The following is an 8,919-nucleotide window of genomic DNA, read 5'->3' as shown; positions in this document are numbered from 1 at the left end:
AATAGGTAAAAACTAAACAGACTATAAAGAACGGTCATCCCTGTCCTTAGACCCTCCCTCGCGGTAAGGAAAAACTCCTAAAAAACCTCGGCTCTGTAACCCTTGTGACGCTGCACAGAAACACTGGAGGGAAAGAAAATGGAACATTTAACATACAGACTTTTACTGTGAGTTTAAATGTTTTTTTACAAGAGCTATTGATCCCAGAAGTGTTAGTCTGTAAATATCTCACTAGCTTAACTGTTTTTTTATGCACCTGCTGATCAAACTAGTGCCACTAACTCATTTCTGATATGCAGACTTCTAAGAAATGATTTAGGGGGAATAATAAGATTAAATATAAAGTACTGATTGTGATATGAATAAATTAAATGTGCAATCACGAATCAACATCCAATTTCAATTGAGTCATCAACACATTGAACCCAACTTCCGATCAAGTGACAGAATCGGGACATCCCTACACCATATGTGCGTCCAAAAACCCACGTTCAGCACTTTTTTCAACACATGCCCAGTGTGTAGCATTACAAGCAATCTCCCTAGAATACAATAAGTAGTTTACTAAGCATATACTCAGAATATATCACTCACAATGTGTCTAAAACCATTTTCACTGCAATCCCCAGAGTTTAATAAAATAGTAGCATTTAACATAATACGTGGCTGCGTACATCTATAAAAAGTATAATGAATTCAATGATTTTAAATATATATGGTATATAAAATAGGAAGGATCTAGTCCCCTTTAAGAATGCATTAGCTTTACCAACAGTGGCCATAATAGATTGTGGGAATACCACATGCAGACATAACAGCCTAGTACGCCAAACTCATGCTGATCACCAGCTTGGTTACCCACTGTTAAAGGCCGGCAGTCTATTCTGCAACCAGTATTCATCACAAATCAGCTAACATAGCTTTTTTGTCACTTTGGCATAAACAGCTGATCCCACCAGTGTTCAGAGAGTTGAAGTCATAGTGGCTGGAAGGCTCTCACAGGATCTTCACTCTCAAGTAATAAAGAAAACCTTGTTTGGAATGAGGCTGTCACTGGTTGTAGACCCTTATGACGATGTCCTTGCATTGAGATTACTTTGGAAAAATAATATTTTTTTAAATATGTAATGAAATATAGTGGAGTCTCATGACATCACCCTCAGAAAAAGTACAATAACTAGAGAAAAATGTTCAAAGTGCAATCCAATCCAATCCAATACAGAATTAACATTTTTGTGGCTAATTGTCACCAGCTCTAATAATCAGGTAGGAACTGGGTATTAAAACAAACAAAACTGTCTTTCATTAACACAAAAGCTGTTGCAAATAAATTATCCAACGAATGCATGTTCCCTTTTGTTAGGCAACAACAACTCTTGATATGGCTAAATCAGGGGTGTCAAACATACGGCCCACCAGGGGGTTTAATCCGGCTCAGTAAAATGAAGAGAAGAAAATATAAGGATGTTTAAAAAACAAAGCAAATTTCTAGCCCATTCCTGTGCTGAGTTATGGTTATTTAAAGAAATGGCAGCAATGCACAATTCCGCCACTAGGGGAAGCAAAGAAACAAAATACCGGCATAACAAGAGATCAAGAAATAAACAGCATTTCTTTGCAATGGCGTGCCACGTCTGGGTAAGAGTTAGGTTTCCTGCCAGCCACACAGCTGTTGCAATAAAAATTATCAGATGTGACACCACAATTACCAAAATGTTGTTGTCAAAAAAACAATAATAATACTAGCTCGAATGGTGCATTCACACCGAATGCGGCAGGCTGCAGCCTCTCGTTTGATCCCTGTCAAATTTACTGTTCAACGCCCTGACACGGCTGCTGCAGGGCAACCGCCGAAGTTGTTCTAGAATTCATTCATTGTTACATCATTGATTATGTTGAGTGAGTAGCTTGGGTTTTTTATGCTTTGGAGAACTCTACAGATCCAAACACATGGCTGTGTTTGTTTTCTCCACATTTTTCAGACTTTCTAGTACAGTAGACTTCACTAGATCTGCTGGGAGCCTAGGCAGCAGCGCTCGCCATCAGTTCTGCCGGAGCCTGAACGGCGGCAACAGCTAGTAGCTCTGCCGGAGAAAGGGGAGCGGAGCTCATTAGCCATCCATTGGGCGGCTGGCTAGTGTAGCCGTCCATCCAATACAATAAGCTTGGTGACAAGCTGGCGATCTATCCAGGGTGTGTCCCGCCTTCACCCAACAGTAAATGGGACAGTTTCCAGGAACCTAACGGCCCCAGCGGGTTGAGAAAATGCATGGAAGATCATGACAAAAATCCTCACATCGAGTGACCATCTTGAATGTTAATTTCTACTCTTTGATCTAGTCACTGAAAATGTCACGTGCCCAAAGCTGAGTCCCTGATTGGTTGACGCGCTGCGTCAAGCCTGCAGCCGAAATTGCGCCGTGCCAGCCGCTTTAATTACGCCGCGACTTGACTTAACATTGAGATTTGATGCCTCCGCCATGCTGGTGCATACCATGTTCGGTGTGAATGGACCATAATAATAATAATAATAAGTGACTCGGCTACCAATTTAAGAACAACCAAACAAAAACAAAGCTACAGATAATAAGTTGATCAAAGGTTATTTTTCTATTATAGTACTAGTCCGGCCCTCTTCAGATCAGACAGGCTGAATGTGGACCCCGAAACCAAAATGACTTTGACACCCTAAATGAACGGTCGCCAAAACAGTTGCAGAAACACCAGAAATGTATACATTTGGTTGTATATACATCTATTATTTAAATCACTGTATTTTCTAAGACATTTCACTTCCAGAAAAAAAAAAAAATCTAAACACACCGATATGTTGAACTTGGTGGTGGTCATTTATACCTTTCACATTTGAACTCTTAAAAGTAAAAAATAATAATAATAATAAGATTGAAAGAGAATGAAAAAAAGTTTCAAGCATTTGCAAAATCAACTAAACCTTTTTCTTCTTTTTTGAATAGAATAGTTTTGTCAATTCAATCTGAAGTTTTCTCTGAATGTTCGCCTCATTTTTGAGCCCTTTTGTTTGATGTGTTCATTCACATTCATGACTGTTTTTCCATCACATTGCCCTGCGTTTCAGGCCCAAAGCAAAAGAACAAAGAGTTCATTGCTATTTGCCAACAGCAATGCTGGCGAGCCACAAACAACAAAAAGGTTAGATGAAATTCCATTAAAATAATATGATGGAAACATACAGTGTAGTCAAAGTCAGGAATGAATAACTGCTCATTCTCAGGGACACGTCAATTTGTGTTCCATAATGGAGTGAAACACCCAGTGTCCACTGGTCACATGGATGAAATATAAATAACATTGGTACGGCCACACAGAGTAAATGCATTAATGCATTATTCACAACACTCCACACTTGTGTTTTTAAAGACTCCTTTCCAGGGTGATTTCCCCCATGCAGGGTTTTGCAATTTGAAAAACAATGTGACTTGGTTCAATAACAGTGCGCATTAATGCAGCAGTTATATTAAACTGTAGGAAAGTTAGGTCTCTCTTACATACAGTGAGGGCAAATGTCTGCATAATTTTCAGTAAAATATAAAATAATTTCAGTAAGTTTTAACAGTATCCTTTTATATTGATACTTCTATTAATAGCGGCACCATTTATGTTTTTTTTTATATATACATAATCTTGATCCTTTAAGAGTGTAACAATTAATGTGCTATCCTCGCCATGTTTACATTAAAAGTGGGGTCATCTGGACCTTCACTGGTGTCTTTGGCAGACATAAAATCCTGTCCACCTTTCTCCACCTTTGTCATGAGAGGGATACACATCAATATAAGGACAGGGTCATCTAGACCCAATGAGAGAGCACGAGGGATAATCGATGAATTGGATTATATTCGTACGATGCAACTGCTTGAGTTTACAACTCAAGTTTATATTGTATGTCTTTATTAATGAATGAATAATGAACAAGATTGATCTACCTGAGGGAGGTAAATGATCAAATTGACCTTATAACATTATAAAATTGTCCATCCATCCATCCATCTTCCTCCGCTTCATCCGGGACCGGGTCGCGGGGGCAGCAGTCTAAGCAAAGATGCCCAGACTTCCCTCTCCCCGATTTATAATCTCTAATCTTTTATAAGCTAATCTCCACCCCCCTGCCCATTTCAGTCAAGAAGTATTCTTGTTTTTGGTCAGAAAAGAAGAATTTAACTGAAAAGCAAATGTTCCCCTCTATTAAACACTTAACAATGGAAATCTTTAAGCCTTTATTAAATCAGCCTTTGCCAACCCAAAAATCACATTTGGCTCAGGGCCGGACCTGATTATATTAATATCAGAAAATACCACTTTGGTTGAGACATGGAGGGTTATTCAAGTGTGTCAACCCCTTGTGCTATCTTATGGGGTCCAGATGACCCAAGCCTTGCATTGACGTGTTTTCCATCCCATGACAAATGTGGATGAAGATGGACAGGATTATAGACACCAGTAAAAAATCATAAAAAAACAAAACAAAATAAAGCTCAGCGTGCGGTCTTGTGGGGTCCAGATGACCCCACCCTCAACATCAACATACCAAGGATAGAACAAGGGCTACACTCCTTTTGTGAGTTTGTAAGAGCCACTCAATTCCCACTCTGACTATGTTGCTCTAAAGTAAACCAACAAGTGAACACAGGTACATTTGCATAAGTAATGTAGTTATAATGGGCACTGATAGATTAATTCCCATCACTGCCACACATTTGTTTTTTTCTGTTATCTCTGTATTTTGAATAATGGCTGAACTAATCTACGAGCATTAAAAACTCAGTTGGAACAACAAAAACTCAAATAAATTGCGACTCCTCAAAGCAACTCCTTAATCAACAATATTAACAACCTATAAATGCACCATCACAGTGGACACACGCTTGATGCAGCAAAAACACCTGATCAACCATTGTTACAGTCCAACGTGTGGAAACACTGAATTTAGTCATGTGACCATACAGTGTGGTGGAATGTTCTAATAATTTGTATTATTTTGATGTGGAAAAACAACAGTGGACTGAATTTTATCAAACTAAAATGTGAATAGAATTGATATTCATTGTTTGTAGACATATTTAATTAATTATCCTGAGGAGATACAAGGAATCTGGAAAACTTCACCTGCTCTGTTCAGTACCAGGTATTTATCTCTGAGTCACACTGGTGGAAGTTCGGGCTAAAGTTGTAAATTAATCGATTTATGGTCAGTGAATCGTATCAAATCGTTTAGAATGAACAAAGATTGACTATGAATCGTATCAGCAACCACAAAAGATGATATCAATCAAATCATTGTTGAAATAAATCATCACACTCCTGCAACCCCATAACTCTTCCACATAATTCAAAGCAAGCCTTACCAATCTGTCATTGTCCAGGTTGTTAAATTGCTACGAACTCTGCGGTATGGAATATTCAATACAAGACCCCGGGGTGTGAATTTTTGATCATGCATTTTGCTTTTTAATCTCCATCACAGCACAGGAGAATAAAAGCCACCTGTCCAATTTCTAACAGCTTATTACTGATGGATTAGCAGCTGAAAGATATGTCTATATGTATTTTTTTCCCTCTAGCTTTGAACAAAGCCTGGTTTTGATCCTCAGCCAGATTTCCTGCTTGGCTGCGTGAGTGAAAACCACAGCCAAGTGAAGTCAGATTAGCCAAGTGGCAGACTGAGTTCAGGCTCGGATTTTTTTCTGTGTGTTGCAGCTTCAAGTTTCCCTTCACTCATTCTACTTACATGGTTTGACATCCCATACTCCAGTTTCTGAGTGTTTATGCTCTTAAACTCATCCTTTGCTACAGTACATTCTGAGTCTCTCGGTAAATATTTCATCTTAAGCCTGTTCAAAAATCTGTCAAACTAAAGTCAAATAGGTGTTTCCATTTCATGCTTGATCATGTTTAGCTTTGTTTGCAGTATTAGTCTATACATATATATATATATATACACACAGGTCTTAAAGTATTTGGCACAGTTTCTTGAAGTTAAAATGATGAGAGGCCTGTAATGTTGATCACAGATACACTAACTAGTCCATAGTCTGGACAGACCACTCCAGAAATGTGAAAATGTTTTGTTGTTTTGTTCCTTTGTTGCCAGGGCGATCCGTTTGGGATTATTGCCATGATGAAAGATCCAGCCATGTTTCTGTGGACAGAAATTAGACTCATTCCGATTTGTGTGTGCGCAATTCTTGATTTGTGTGTAAATTAGGATTTGTTCGTGCATATTCTTAATTTGTGTGTGCGTATTTGTTGATTTGTGCATAACTTTGTTCGTACGTAATTCTTGATTTGTAACTCATTTAATACATTTTGTGCATAAGTAAAAAAATTACAAAATGAAAAAAAATACAATTTACACATGCACAAATTGAAATTATGACAGCTTGAAACTAATTACACACGCAAATCTTTAAAAATTATGCACACAGTGCTTGTTACGCACACACTAAACTTCAGTTACAGCTCATGTTCGGCGCCGCCTACTATCCATGTGACTGGTGACCAGCGCTTGGGATAGAGCCCCGTGTCAAAGGTGGTGTCAGGGAGGAAGCGATTGATTCTGGAAAATGTTTTATTTATAAAGGGATGAGTCTTTTAAAAATGCTTATTTAGACTGTTTTATATGAATTATCAGGAATATCTGTTTAAGAAAGTGGGAAAATTAACCAAATAATATTCACAATCTAAGTTTAAGATGACTGATAAGAAAACTCTGATGACCCAGCATTCTAGCAGCATTTAAACGCATCACTTATGGACAAATCTCTGAGGTGTGAAAAGAGTCTCAATTTAAATTTGTGCGTAAATGTGGTTTTGTTTGTGCTTAACAAGAAATTTGTGCGTAATTTTTAATTTCATGTGTAGTTAATTTCAAGCTGTTGTAATTTTAATTTGTGTATGAGTAAATTGTATTTAGTATTTTTTTTATTTTAGAATTTTTGTACTTATGCACATAATGTATTATATGAGGTACAATCATTCATCAAACATTCAGTCATTCAAATCAAGAATTACGTACGCACAAATCCAAAGTTACACACAAATCAAGAGTTACGTATGCTTGATATTTACGTGATATTTATTTCCCTCCATATGTTCCATCCTCAATAATCTCACTGACAGAAGAAAGATTATGCCTCAAATCTCACCATTCATATTATCCTTAATACAGATCCGTCATCCTGACCCCTTCGCAGAAAAGTACGCCCAAAGCATGATGTTCCCACCGCCGTGCTTCACAGTAGGTATAGTGTTTTTGTGATGTAACTCAGTATGTTCCCGCTCCAAACACGGCAACTAGCAAGAGTTCGGTTTTGGTGACATCTGACCACATTACATTATCTCTCTCTCTCTTTTTTTTTTCTTTTTCAATAGAACAAACATGACAAGAACCAAAGTCAAAACAGAAACGACAACTGATGTAGAGGACATGATGACATCTAGTAATTGGGGAAAAACAATACAAAAAACATGTTAGGTAATGTGAATGCCGTGAAATCTACTCTACCTTCCAATTACATATACAAAGAAGGGAATGTTCCTTAACATAAGTAAGGAATGGGTCCCATATCCCGTAAACTCTACAACTCCCTTTTCAGAGAGCATCTTATCCTCTCAAGCTTCACCAAATGTAGGATCCCCCTGATCCAAAGTGTGTGAGAGGGGGCAGATTTCCATCTCAATAGAATTAGACGCCTTGCAAACAAAGTGACAAAAGCTATGAAAGTTGCCACTGAGGAGGAAGATGGAACCGTACCAATGGAGGAGTACCAAGTATGGCAGTCACAGGATCGGCTGAATTGTTTCGTTTGTTGATCTGAGACGGAGATGCAAGAATATCCTCCGAAAGGAGTATAGGGTTGGACAAGACCAAACATATGGGTGTGATTCGCCGGGGCTTGATGGGACAGGACATTCTCTCAATCCTCGCATGGATTGAGGACATCCAGATGTTCTCTGACAATCTTTCGATGGACCAGGACAAGTGCTGGTTTAAACCGGGGGATTTTTGGAACACTGCAGGATTTGAATCCATGAAGACATCATGTGTTACTTATAGTAACCTTTGTTACTGTGTTCCCAGCTCTCTTCAGGTCATTGACCAGTATCTATGTGTAGTTCTAGGTCATTATTTTCCAAAAGATTCTTTGTACCCTACCTGATGTTGGGGCTGTAATGAGTATCTGGGTGCTCGGGTACTTGTGATTTGCTCCTGAAAATTTGAGTGCAAATATTCAAGAGATTGTTGATTTGTGATCTTTATAAATATAGTAGAGTGTAGGACAATATCATCTTGGGACGATGTATTTTTGCTCTGAAATGCAGAGTAATGTAGGATTTTAAGTTTACAAAACAAAGCCGAAAGAGCTGCAGGACCATGCGGCTTTCAAAATAAGACTAGCGAGAGCTTTTTTCTGTTCAGACACTGAGACTGAAGTTCCGTTCACTGACATAACTTCTGAAATCATTACTTTGCTTTAACACTGGAGCTAAAACCTTCTTATGGTTATGGTAACTCTTCAACAGTTGATGCAATTAACGCAACTCTATCTTAATCTGAAGGGGAGAAACGCAGCCTTGCGCTCCTGACAGGCGGATATACTCAATGTGAATCAATTGATTCTGCCATAAAAAAATGTTGAAGAACTTTGTGGATAGAAAACTGTGGAGAGAATTTTCAGGTTTTGTTGTTAAATGATCAAAAATAAGAATTAATTTTTATGCTTATATGTCGTTTATATTACTGCTGAATTTAAACAGAGGGTTGACAAAAAAAAAGAAAAAAAAAATTCTATCTAAATCTTTGTGGGGTTTTTTATCAGTTCTGTTGATTCTGATCTCCTGTTTTTCACAAACGTATGAATCGATGAACTTGATTCATGA

Source organism: Oryzias melastigma, linkage group LG13, assembly GCF_002922805.2.
Source record: "Oryzias melastigma strain HK-1 linkage group LG13, ASM292280v2, whole genome shotgun sequence".
Classification (NCBI taxonomy): domain Eukaryota; kingdom Metazoa; phylum Chordata; class Actinopteri; order Beloniformes; family Adrianichthyidae; genus Oryzias; species Oryzias melastigma.
The sequence above is the reverse complement of the archived record's forward strand: the minus strand, read 5'-3'. Positions refer to the sequence as shown.